Genomic DNA, 14,147 nt, shown 5'->3' with positions numbered 1-14,147 from the left:
GTGCAAATTGCTGCAGAAAGATATGAAATTCCACTTTGATGATGATTGCAAGAAGGCTTTCGACAAATTGAAGGCTAAGCTCATTTCTGCCCCTATCATTCAAGCCCCAGATTGGTCTCTACCATTTGAGATAATGTGTGATGCGAGTGATTATGCAGTTGGAGCTGTGTTAGGCCAGAAAGTAGGGAGGGCATCTCATGTGATCTATTATGCCTCAATGACCCTCAATTCAGCCCAACGAAACTACACTACCACAGAAAAAGAGTTGTTAGCTGTAGTATTTGCTCTAGAAAAGTTTCGATCTTATTTTCTTGGTACTAAAGTAATTGTTTTCACTGATCATGCAGCTCTTCGCCACTTGATGACGAAGAAAGAAGCCAAACCAAGACTAATAAGATGGATTCTGCTCTTATGTGAGTTTGAGTTGGAAATCAAGGACAAGATAGGCGCGGAAAATCTAGTTGCTGATCATTTGAGTCGTTTGTCCCATATTGTTGATCAACCATCATTTCCATACCAATTCCTAGGAGAATTTCCGGATGAATCTTTATTTGCTCTTAAGGATTTGCGGCCTTGGTTTGCTAACATTGTGAATTTTCTGGTTTCTCAACAGTTTCCTCCAGGTTTCACAAAGTCTCAAAAGGACAAGCTTCGAAATGATGCGAAGTACTATGCATGGGATGATCCATACTTGTGGAAGTTCTGCTCCGATCAAATCATTCGCAGATGCATTCCCGAAAATGAGGTGATCCCTATTCTCACCTTCTGTCATTCTCATGCTTGTGGCGGACACTTTGGAGCCAAACGCACAGCAAGGAAGGTTCTCGACTGTGGTTTTTAATGGCCAAGTTTGTTTCGAGATTCCTATGGATTTTGTAAATCTTGTGATAATTGCCAGAGAGTAGGTAACATTTCCCAGAAAAGTGAAATGCCCCAATCCTCTTTACTATATTGTGAAATATTTGATGTTTGGGGTATAGATTTCATGGGACCATTCCCTATTTCTCACGGTTTTACTTATATACTTCTTGCTTGTGATTATGTGTCGAAGTGGGTGGAAGCAATACCCACTAGGACTGACGATTCTAAAGTGGTTTCAGGTTTTAAAAAATCTTACATATTTTCTAGGTTTGGAATCCCGAGGGCGTTGATAAGTGACCGAGGAACGCACTTTTGCAACCGTACAGTGGGTGCTATGTTGAGGAAGTACTCCGTTCACCACAAAATCTCCACGGCTTATCACCCACAAACCAATGGGCAAGCCGAGGTGTCCAATAGAGAGGTGAAGTCAATTCTGCAGAAAACGGTGAATCCGGATAGGAAGGATTGGAGTTTGAGGTTGGAGGATGCTCTATGGGCGTACCGCACCGCATACAAAACACCTATCGGGATGTCCCCTTACCGCCTTGTCTTCGGAAAACCGTGCCATCTTCCGGTTGAGCTTGAGCATAAAGCATATTGGGCGGTTAAGTCATTTAACATGCAATTGGATGAAGCGGGTGAACATCGGAAATTGCAACTCCAAGAACTAGAGGAGATCCGGCTTGAGTCCTATGAGAATGCCGATACTTATAAAGCAAAGACCAATCTATGGCATGATCGAATGATCACGCGGAAGGAGTTCAAAGTCGGCGACAAAGTACTCCTATATCAATCCCGACTTAAATTATTTCCGGGAAAACTTCGGTCCCGTTGGGAGGGCCCTTTTCAAGTGGTGAACGTATATCCGCATGGAGCAGTTGAAATTCAAAGCCTCGAGACCGATAAGGTTTTCAAAGTCAATGGACAAAGGTTCAAACCCTACTTCGAGGGTTTCAAAACCGAGAACGTGGAGAGCATCGATCTCTACGAGCCATCAATGGAGTAGCGAAGTGGGATGAGCCGCGTCGAGCCAACGACGTAAAACAAAGGCGCTAATCGGGAGGCAACCCGATCGAAAACTCTTCCCCATTACTTTTCGTAGTTTAGTTTTTTTTTTTTTTTTTTCGTGTGATGTGAAGAGTGTTTTTATTGTTTTTGTGTAGGTGGAGGCCTTGGGAGCAATTTTTATGCGCGAAACGCAGCAAAAACAGAGCAAAACAGAGACAAGGGGGGCCTTCCCTGCAGAAGCCGCTGGCAGCTGCTCTGCAGCCGCTACCAGCGGGTCTTCTTGCAGCCCAAACCCCTTTGTTTCTGTCCCAGCCGCTGGTAGCTGCTCCTGAGCCGCTGCCAGCGGGACCCCCCTCTACGTTTTTATTTTTTTTTCAAAATAAAAAAAAAAAAAAAAAAGTTGGTTCAGCATCAGCCGCTGCCAGCTGCCCCTTACCCGCTGGCAGCGGGTCTTCCAGCCCAGAAAACCCCAAAAACCTGCCAGAGCCGCTGCCAGCGGGCCTCAAGCCGCTACCAGCGGCTCCACCAGCCTCCCCGATTTTTTCCCCCTTATTTCCCCCTTTCCAACTCCTACCTTCATTACTCCTTTCGTAAACCCCAATTCCCACAAACCCTTACTCCTTTTCTCCTCCTTCTCTCTATTCTTTCATCCCCTTACTCCAATTGCACCGATCCCCTACCAATCTCCCTTTCCCAAGTCCTTGCCTTTCATCCACTCCTCAATTCCCATCACAATTACAACCTAGATTTTCCATTTTCTCTTGATTTCAAGTTTGACATTGAGTTGGTTGTGCAGTTGTGCAAGTTGAATTTCTCGTAATTGAAAGTGAAGGTAAAGGTACAAGCATACAATTAGAGTCATGGGTGGGGATAACAAGAGGTCTAAGGCATCATCTCCATCAAGACCCCCAAGGGGCAAGAAGCAAGGTGCTTCTTCTAGTCAAGGTGAGGCACCTCCATTGCCTCGAGGGGATGGATTCATGGGTGTGCGGTTGAATTCCAAGGAGAAGAGGATATGGACTAAGCTTCAACAACCACGACGAACGGTGCAATGCACCAAGTTTTTTGACTTAGAAGCTTTGCAAGAGCTAGGCATGGAGGAAGTAGTGCGGCTCTTGCTACGGAAAGTGGGTCTGGAGAATTTCATGACCAAATGCGCCCCCACCTATGTCAGGTATACCTATGAATTCCTTTCAACTCTTACTAAAGGACGTGATCAAATATCCTTTAATTTGAATAATAGGAATTATGTTGTGTCTTATGATGATATGCGAATGGCATTTGGTTGGGATGCACCCCCATTGGTGAACCATTGGGGTGATTATAGCACGTACTCGTCCCGAACATTTTGGAGGGCTATAACTGGTTGTGAAGTTGACCCTCATGGTGATCATAGCTTCAAGATCACTCACCCATGCCTTAGACTCGTTCATAGGTTTATTTCGTCCACCATACTATGTCAAGGAGAAGCTACTAAGTTTCCCAAGGCTACATTATCTTATTTGTGGGCGATGACCCCTGAGGGTGTCGACACCCCCAATTGGGTCGATATTTTTGTAGATAGCTGTGTGAAAGTGCGGTCAAATTCAAGTGGCCACATTAGCATGGGTGGTATGGTCTCCCTGCTCGCTTGTTATTTAAATGTTCCACCCCCCGCAGATCTTGTGCCAGTAGATTCGACGTACCTAACTTATAACATCATGACTCTGGTCAAGATTGGTTTGTTATCGCGTTCCCCCGTCGTCGGTAGTTATTTCTGGCGATATGGGCCACAGGGCCTGAACTATTTGAGAATTCCTCGTCCCGAGGGACGAGCTTTGCCTTATGGCCCTGCCATCACAAGACTTTTTCCTTGCGCCCGACCCGGATGTTGCCCCCTATTTGGGAGATGCCGAAGTAATAATTGAGAACATGGGAGAGGAGAATCCCGATGTTCATATGGGCGGAGAGTTTGTTGATGAGGATGGGGGTGAGGATGCTGCTGAAGTGCGGCATGATGATTGGCCTCACTGGAGGGCTGATGTAGATGATAGACTAGAGGAGGTGTGCGATGGGATGCAAGAGCTTCTTGCATATCAGAGAAGCATGAGTCGGTTTTATACCGCTCAATATCCACAGTATGAGCCCCCAACTGAGGCGTTCATGGATCACCTGGCATCCCGTGCTTTGCGTCGTTCCGAGAGGCGTGCTTCTCGGGGTGATGCCGGCTCTTCTGGCTCTAGAGGTCCCTCTCATTCAGATGGTAACAATTTTCTTCCTTTTCCCTTACTTTTGTTTTCATTGTAGTTGTTCTTGCATCGAGGACAATGCCTCATTTAAGTAGGGGGGGGAAGCTTTTCATTGCATATTTTTGAAATTTTGTATAGTTATCTTGATTTCATGTTTTGTATAACTATCTTAATTGTGGTTCAAAAAAAATGCAAGAAGAAAAAGAAAAAAGAAAAAAATTGAAAAAAAAAGAAAGAAAAAGAAAAAGAAACCCGCTAAGCCGAAAACCTGATAAGGCGGCTTAGGCAAAAATGGGGGCCCGGTTAGGTTGAAAACCCGAAAGGGCGACCTAAGCAAAAAAGTGGCTAATGAGTGGGTGAGAAAGTGAGATTTGGAAAAAGATGAGAGGCTAGGATGAAAACCCGAAAGGGCTCCTAGGCAAAATGAGAGAAGAGAGAGAAAAATTCGTGAATTTGCGCATCTATTTGCCGGAGTCGGTGTCATAAGGGGAGGAGAAATATGGAGGTGTCGGGTAGGTCTCATCTTGATGTTTTCGGGAGATAGTTGAAGTTCGGGAGAAGTGTTGATCATGCTTAGAAAGCTAGAGTTATTTTTCTTGACTTTTGAGTGTGGAAGTGTTTTCTTTTGTGGACTTGTGGTTTAGTTGAGTCTTGTTTGCCCAATTTTATCAAAAGTTTCGTGTGGTAGGATAGTTGAGAATATCTATGCTCTTGGCTATGTGCTTGTTGTTCTAGGTTGGTTTTGGGGGATGAGTTGAATGTAAAAAAAAATGAAAAAGGGAGTTTGTGAAGTGAGAAGGCGGTTAGTTGGTGGTTGCTAGGATGTCTTCTGGAGTTTGAATGCGTAGAGCTTGTTCGGTTCCGCCATCTTCTGTTTTGAACCTTAATGGGGAGATGTGTTCTATTCTCTAAGTTTACTCGAGGGCGAGTAAAGGTTCAAGTATGGGGGAATTTGATAAGCCGTCTTATCAAGGGTTGAGAGAAGAGTTTTAGGGTGTGTTTTGATGTTGTGCATGAGTTTTTAATAGCTTTTGTGAGTTTCGGGCGGTGATCTCACTTGTGTGCAAAAGCCGGGATTTATAGGTGTTAGTGAGTGAGTTCGGGAACTAATGAGGAGGATTATAGAGTATGGAACTTAGCTCGTGATTTGAGAAGCGTGATGGAGCTTGGAAGAGCAAGGGAGAAAGCTTGAGTAAAGGTGAAGCAAAGCTAGAAGAAAGAGCAAAGAAGACAGCAGAAGACAGCAGAACCGCTGCTAGGGCCGCTGGCAGCTGGCCAGAGCCGCTGGCAGCGGGTCAGCCAGAGAGGACGAAGTGTTTTGCTGCTTTAGCCGCTGCCAGCGGGTCCCGAGCAGCTGGCAGCGGGTCTTCCAGATTTCGGGGCCTGTTTTGGTTATTTTTTCAGTAGTTTGCTTTGTCTTGGCTCGTGTTTTGTATTTATTTATTATTTTTATTATTGTTTTATGTTATCTTAAGTATGGAAACATATATATAGTCTATTTTTATGAAGAGTTAGAGGAGGTTAATTGAGGAGAATTAAGTTAGAGAGAAGTAAAAGTTTTCTAGGGTTCTTGGCAAATTTCAAAAATCTTTGTTTTTGAATTAGAATCCATGGAAGCTTAATCTTCCGGATTCTTGGTTAAAGATTGAAGCTTTTGGCTACGAATTGTGAGATTTCTCTTCTCTTTATTATCTATTGAATGTTTATTATTCCCTTGAATTATTTCATGATTTGCTTTAATCAATTGCTAGGTTAGAATTGTTAGATTCGCTTGCATCTAATTAATCTTTCCAAAGTAGCAACTTTGGGTTATGAATGCATGCTATTGATTGATAACTTAAAGAGGGAATAATATTATTGAAGAAATTAGACCGCTTGTGTTAATTTATTCAATCCTTGTTGATTTCTCCGTTTATGTTCTTCTTGTGGATGATTTAGAGCGCTTGTCTTAAATTATACATTAGAAAGGGTTAGAAAGGAGCGCTTTGCTATTTCTAACTAGCTTATGAGAATTTAGAATTTAGAATTCTACAACAAGGTGTTCAATAGTGTTTGATTGAAGAGGCTTCTATGATCAATTTGTATGTTCAATTGTGGATTTCGCATAACCAAGACCGTTATTCTCATTGATTGCATACTATTTACGTTCATTGTTCTGATTTAGTTTAATTGTCACCATTGCTTGTCAAAACCCCCTTGTTACTTAGATTACTACGTTCCTAGAGTAATTCCACTGAGGTTTGCAGTTATTAGTCCCTTTTTCCCTGTGGATTCGAACTCGACTCCCCTAACTACGTTTATTTGCAGTTAGCTTAGTTGTGATATTTTTGGTTGCATACGACTGAGGCACACCACCCCTATTTGCTTAAGAAAGTTGTTTATTCATTTGAAGTGTAGTCATTTTGTAATGTTTAATTCGTAAAGGTTTTGATTTTACTTTTCTTTTGATTTATTTTACTTTTGTGATTTGCCTCATGTTGTTTGTTGAGAGTTATGGGTTAATCTCTTAGGAAACCCTTACGAGAGCATCACTTGTCCTCTAAAGCGATTTAGAGTTTCAAATAGCTTGTCTTTAGTTGCTAAAATTGACCGTGATTCCTACAAAAGTGAGTCTTAGTGTATATTCTCTTATATTGTCTTTCTTTTTCATTTTTGAATAAGTCTTTCAACCTTTTTCTTTCTTGCTTGGTTTTGCTTGAGGACGAGCATAAGTTTAGCTTGGGGGAATTTGATGAGTTTTATTTATCGCACTCATTTGTTCTCTTTTACGGTGATTTTAGATTGCTTTTATAGCTCTTTTATTTCCTTTTTCCTTAGTTTTGCTCTTTATTTCTTTAGTTTGCACTTTACTTAGTTAGTTTTCCATTTTTATGCATTTCTTGGCTTTTCTTTTATTTTTCCCTTTTATTTGTTTGTTTTCATTCATTTTTCAGATTAATATCATTGTCCAAGGATTCTCGAGGTTTCTTCCCGAGTCTTGCATTGATTACGATGCCTAGTGTTCTCCATTTGAAGCTTAAGTTTGGAGATGTGAAAATTCTAATTGACCTTAGGTCGTGCATTCAAGCCGTGGGGGCACCAATTCTCTTGTTGAACCCACCATCGAGGTGTTTTTGGGTCTGTCATGTTACGTGTTCATCAAGCACACCAAGTGGAGCGCACGAGGAGCATCAAAATGAAGAAGGAAGGAGGCTGCACTGTTCCCAGACACGGGCACCAAGTGGAGCGCACATCTTGCTCCCCCTATTCCGTACCCATTTTTGCGCGATTGCGCATCTTCTTGAAGAAGGTCGCGCCTGTACGAGTCTATTTTGTACGATCTAACTGACTTCTCTTTGTTAGTTTTACTATATATAGACTTTTCTTCTATTTTTAGAGAATAATGGTTAGAGAATCAATTGGTAGAACTTTAGGTTTGATTTTCTTAGAGAGAGAAACACTTGTTCTTAGATTTTAGAAAGAGAAATTCATGGTTGATGATTGGTGATTGATGATTCTAAGCACAATTTCCTTTGATTTCACCAAAGTTTGTAAGGATTTCTTTTACTTTAATGTAATCTTTAGGTTTTGATTTCAATTGTTTGTTGATTGTTCAAATTAGTTGATTAGTTGATTGAATTTGGTTTGATTGAAATGATGATGATGAATTTGTTGATTAGCTTAGTTTTGATTTTTATTTCTTCCATGGATTGTGAGTAGTTTACTAGCTAGGGATGTGGTAAAGCATGTTTGAGTGATGGATCATAGCTAATTAAGAGTTTTTGATCGATTTAGCATTGTGATTAAATTGGTTTATTGATTTTGTGCATGTGTGTGATTGGTTAAAGAGTAGCTAACTTTAATTGTCATTCAAGATTGCATTATGTGCCTACATTGATAGGGACCATTGATTTGTAGCTCACATTTATCGATTGAGCTTGGTTTTGACATTCCTAGTAGAGTCTTTCGTAGTTGGCGCTAGTTAGACCCCTAGGAGATAGCTTGTTGAGCCCTTTTGATTGCATTATCTATCTTCCCTCGCAATACTCGAATTGATCAATCTCCAACCCGATTAGTGTGTGTCCGTTGAAAGAATATGTGGATTTTAAATCCCTAGTGTTTGATATATTGATTTACTTTGTGTTTACTTTGTTTGTTTAGTTGAACTTAGACAACCTACATTACTTTTTACGCTTCGAGATAGCTTGGCATTGGCAATAGTTAACTTCCCCCATTCCTTTGGGTTCGACCCTTGACTTGCCTCTATACTTGTATTTAGGTTTGTTAAGTGTATACAAATTTAGTTTTGGCTGAGGGAGGATCAGTTAAAGACCTAGATTTCACTACCTGCGTCACTTCCTAAGCCCACTCACGCGCGGCATAGCCAGCATTCGACCAACATTAAAAAGAAATCAATATCAAGCGGCCATAATAATTGCTCAAGATGAACAAATCACAATTCTTACCTCACAAAGAAGCGCCAGGATGGCGTCCAGGTCAAGGGTACCAAGTCCCTTCCCAGACACATTGTCATTAGGATCAATCATCCTGAGAATCCGTTGAGCCATCTGAAGGACAATCGGCCTCTCCGAAAACTCTGCTAAATTAAACAATATAAATTAAGCAAATTTTCAGAAAAACCAGTTCCCTTTTTTATTGTTATTTAATCAAAAAACTGGGATTTGGGCCAAATGATGATACCTTCGACCTCCCCATGGCGGCTTTGCCTCTGCCTGCTACTGAGCCGATAGCAGTATTAAGTGGATTTCCACTCTACGATACCCCCTTGGGGAATTTGGCTTCAAGGATGGTTTAGATGGGGGTGGAGCCGCAAGGGACTTCCTGATCTTTTGGGCAATGTGCTTCCAAGCCTTGCCAAAAATGCCAACATCGTCACCCGACTGCTTTTGCAACTTCGGGTCCGGCTCTTTAGAGGGAGAGGGCTTGGACGAGCCACCCTGCAAAGAATTCACATGATAGTATACTCGTGACTCCAAGGAACCTCAATTCAAGTAGTGGGAAAATGTTTCACCTTAGGAGTTCCGCTTGATGGTTTCTCCTCATTTGAATGTTTGCCCAAACTGGACGAACGTTAGAAGGCTTCAGAATGTGTAGCCGGCTATTTGTTAGCCGAGAGCTTTGACATTGCTTCGCCTACACACAAAAAAATAAAGAGTTAGAAATTCATACAAAAACAAAGATCATTAAGAGCTACTAATCAAAGTAAATCCAAACATCCCACTACCTCTCAGAACTAGGACCCCAAGCGGTCAGATACGTCCCATCATATAGCCACTCGTAACGGGGAATGTAGCTTAGCGGGTTTACCTCCTTCCCTCCCCCCCCTTTCCTCATTGGTTCAAACGACCACAAAAAAAGGCCTCAATTTAATATTTGCTCTTGTATCTGCCTAGGGACAGGCCGCAGAGCTCTCTTTCCATCCAGGAGAGGAGGATCCTGGTTCCACCGGTTGTACCGCTTGTTTAGCAGGCGGTCAGGGGAGGAGACGATGTAGAACTTTATTCTCTAGTATTTCCATTTATTCTCCTTCTACAATGTCATCATAAAATCCTTATGGCTAGTAAGGTGAACCAGTCGACCCCACTTTATTTGGGAGTCTTGATCAATTACTGCATATGAGCGAATGCTTCAATACTTGGATCCATCTACAGCATCTCACAGGCGACAACGTAGTTCAAAATATTTACCCAAGAGTTGGGGGCTAGTTTCTAGATACCCAGTTGGTATCCATCAAGAATTCTCTCCACTGCCGGACGGAGAGGAAAACGAAAACCCACTTGAATGGCCCCCTCGTAGCAGCCAAAGCACTGATCATCGTAGCTGACCTTCTCTGACTAGACAACTTTGTCCTCAGCATCCGGCATGGATAGCAAAAATTCATGTTCCGTGACATGATTGGAGATGAACTTTCCAAAGTCCACTGTCATTTTCTCCTGACTACTCTTGGCAACGTGCAAAAAATAAGGAGCACGTTCCAGTCGGTGCGAAGCAGACAAATTTGCACACCCTTCGCCCATGTCCACTGAAAAGGACTTTTGGGCATCGTTCAATTTGGACCACGCTTCCTCACAGTCTATGGAGGCGCTGTTAGAGGATGATGATCCGGAGTCATCATCAGAACTTTCTTCAGAGCTGGGGGCCTATCGACTAGTGCCAGCAGTGTCCTCCCTAATCTCTACATCCGGCGCCGATCCATTCGGCCCGGGGATTTATTGTTCGTCATCTGACTCCTCCTGAATTGAGGAGCTCGGGGTGCTAACATTGGTGGGCAGGTCCTCACAAACCTCATAAACAGGCGCCCTAATGGAGCCTTCTAAGTAAACGGTAGAACTCTCCAAACGGTACTAGGAACCATCCGTCCTATACGTTTGACTGGTTTGCTTAGTTCGTGCCATGGTGTCCTGCAGGAGCACATGCACTGTTGGATTTGGAGAAGTTCTCAAATGGGAGTCCTCGAACGAGCATTCGGCACTCCTAGTTTAACATTCAGCCGTCCTCGGTGACCGACTGATCTCTAACCTACGTCGTGCCGGGTGCGTTTAGGAAACCATTTTTGAAAAAGAAAAATGCAAAAAGAAAAGAGAAGATCAGATAGTTACCTTAGATGAAGGTACTAGAGTCGCTTGGTCTGGATGTCTGCTTACAGGCAGCCAAACGACCGGGTGTCGGATGCAGTCGGGAAGAAGTCAAGTTCTTTGAAGTCAAAGATTCAAGATTCATATAAATGTGAATCCAAAAGGGAGGAGGGTCAACCCCTATTTGTAAAAAGGGTGAAAAGTATACGGTAAAAACCTTAGATTCCCTAAATTGGTAAACAATAAAAATCCGCCCAATGGCAAGCCGACACCATTCACATGCGTTACGTGCCGAGCCACGTCACCCCTGTGAGGGGTAAATGATTTGGGTATTTATACCTCGCCAAGTGGCCCAATAAGAGTGCAACACGTGTCGCTCTTAGAGGCATCCAAATGGACACCCAGGTGCTGACACACGTCGTGTAGATATGGCTCTTGAAAAATGGCGGCCTTCAAAGGCCAAAATCCTAAGATAGCCGCAAAACGGCGCTGCCCTTATTCCTAGGTCATCAAACCTTAGGACAGGTCACACTTTTCTAGGACCCTATAAATAGGGAGATTTCCCCAATAATTGGGCAATGTCTTAATTAATAGGACATTTATTGCTCGCAAAAACAGAGAACACCTGATCTCGGAATCCGAGAAGATACATACCTTCCACATTTTTACTCCGAATCCGTACGAACTTAATCTTCGGAGGCGGACCTCTGACTATCCGGAGCTCCGTTCATTTTGCATGTACAAGCGGCCTTATCGGATCCCATCTTCGAGTCTTAACTCTCCCAAGGGACTTAAAAACACCCGAAACACAAAAGACTCTCAATAATATAGAGGGGAAAACCCTAGAACATATATCTATTAGAAGACGCATAGTCAAGAAGGAATTCAATAAATTGTCATGAAATCAGGAACGATTTCGCAATTAAGATTTATCGATTAAAAATTAAAGTATATATATAGTAGAAATTAATCCTAACAGTTTGGTGGTGGTGAATGTGGTGGAGTTACCATTTAAGGGTTGGGTAGCTGAGGTGGGAGGTAGTTGGTGAGAATTAAAAATTAAAGTAAAAATAAAATAAAAATATAACTGTAGACACCCAAATGTGTCTCCCTAAAACCAAACCCAATGATGAATATCTTGCATGTCATTTGATTATCGAACATAGTGAAAGTGTGAAAAGTCTAGTGATGAGGGTGTTTTTGTTAAAATATCTCTTGTTTCTGTTTTTGAAAATATTTCTTTTCTTACCTTATTTATGAAAAGCGTGCATTCCTGTTTAGTTTGGTCCATGATAAGGGGTCCAATAATAGTTTAGTTGGATAGGGCTTGAAAATACCTTTCCAACGATATATTATAAGTCCAATTTCGATGAATAATGAGGAAGTTATGGCCAAAATACTAAACTAGGCCCGATTTGGTTTTTATATGCGGCCCAATGATCTAGAGGAGGGCCTATTATTAATTATCATTCCTAAATCTATTAGGATTGATTATAGTTTTCTAGAATACTCTAGAAGGTTCCTTTAAATCCTAATAGAGTTAGGATTGATAATTAAGTTTCAAAGAGTTTGAAATTGAATAAAACTACTCCTTTTAAGAATCCTTGTTTTGTTTGATGTGGAATATATTCAAATATTATTTTCATGCCTCATAATCTTTATCCAAATATTATATGGTTGGATAGATCTTGAAATTATCTTTCCAATGATATATTATAATATTAATTTCGACCTATAACGAAAAAGATATGAATGGAATACAAAACTCTATCCAAAACTAACACCGTCTTACTATTTCGACCATATATTTTTATCTACAAAATATTTTAATCTTATTCTAATTGGGTTGAAAAGTATATTTCAAGAGATTTTTAACGACATATCATATGCCTTATTTGGTTTTCTATATCAAAAGATATGATAAAAACAAAATCTGCAAAAACTGTTGTCCATCGAGTTTTATTTCGATTCGAATTCGGATTCTTTTCTTATTCTTCGACCCTCTTTTTTCTCTATAAATAGAGGTCATATCTCCCCTTTTAAAAATCATCAACTCTAACCAATTCTCATCAAGAAATTCTTGATACTTTCTCTCTCTCTCTCTCTCTCTTTTCTAAACTAGCCTTTTCTCAAATACAAAATTCCTCATACATTAGCACTAAACACACCTAGCGTAATTCGAATTTGCGTTCGCCCTAGACGTGACAAATTTGATTTCTAAGGGTTTGGTCTCAAATCTCTATTTCAATTATTTAATTTAATTGTTTAATTTAATTATTTTCCTTGAAGTTACTAGCCTGTGTATTTTGTTATTAGAATGAGATACGAGACATCCAAGTAAGTGCTTTAATTTTTTTATTGATATTATGATATCGAAATCATGTTTAGGTTGTTATTTTGATTCCTAGTATCATGTTAGGATGCTTGTCTAAATTTGATGTTTAGCATGACAAAAATAAGTTCCTAGTATCATGCTTAGGGTAAAGAATATAATGTCAATAATGATTCCTGTGATGTTTCCTATTTTCTTTCCTAATAGCATGTTAGTATCATGTTAGGGCTAAATATTTGATCTTTGATGCTTAGTGACATGCTAGGGTTTGTTATTAATCTTGTTAGTATCATGCCTAGGATCTTGCTATTATTATGCTTTAACGTGATTATTTTTATAATTGTTATAATTATTATTATGATGATAATTATTGTTGTGTTGAATTATATAATTTAACGTAATTTGTAAATTATTAAATTGTTTCTTGTAATTTGTTAATTTACGAATAGTTTCACGTAATTTGTTAATTTAAGAATTGTTTTACGTAATTTGTTAATTTACGAATTATTTCATGTTATTTGTTAATTGACGGATAACTTAATTTGTTAATATTATGTTTCTTGATATTTATTGTTATTGCTTGATCACGCCTTTTACGCATGTTTAAAGGGAATTTGTACTCACGCATAATAAGATAATTAATAATCTTATTTAAGGTTAATTTGATTATAATTCAAGTGATCGTCAATAATAGATTTGTTTGTGCATTTAATATTCAACCAACATAAATAAACAGGTTTAGGGTAATCCTAATGATTGCATGTTAGTCAAAAAGCGCACATGAATACGATCAGAATAAAATAGAGGCATATTATTAGGGCAGGTTCAATCTCTTTTAGGTTGGATTTGTACCTTTATCCCCGAACTATACCAATTATGGTTCCAGACGTATTGGAGTTGACGATCTCCTGGATCGTTGAGGAGTGTAACCTTCACCCTGTGAATGGTTTACAAGTTCCTAAAACTTGTTGGCGACTCTTTTGCTCTAGCTTCATTCCCTTTGGACGCCACCATGCTTAAGTGTATGATCACAATGGGGTTCAAGTTTGGGGTAATGCTTGAAATATTCCCTATAATAACATTAACCTGTTAATGAGGTTATAGGTAAAAGGGGTCGTTTTAAACTGAAAAGGGGTAAATGTG

This window comes from Chenopodium quinoa, unplaced genomic scaffold (assembly GCF_001683475.1).
Source record: "Chenopodium quinoa cultivar QQ74 unplaced genomic scaffold, ASM168347v1, whole genome shotgun sequence".
Classification (NCBI taxonomy): domain Eukaryota; kingdom Viridiplantae; phylum Streptophyta; class Magnoliopsida; order Caryophyllales; family Amaranthaceae; genus Chenopodium; species Chenopodium quinoa.
The sequence above is the reverse complement of the archived record's forward strand: the minus strand, read 5'-3'. Positions refer to the sequence as shown.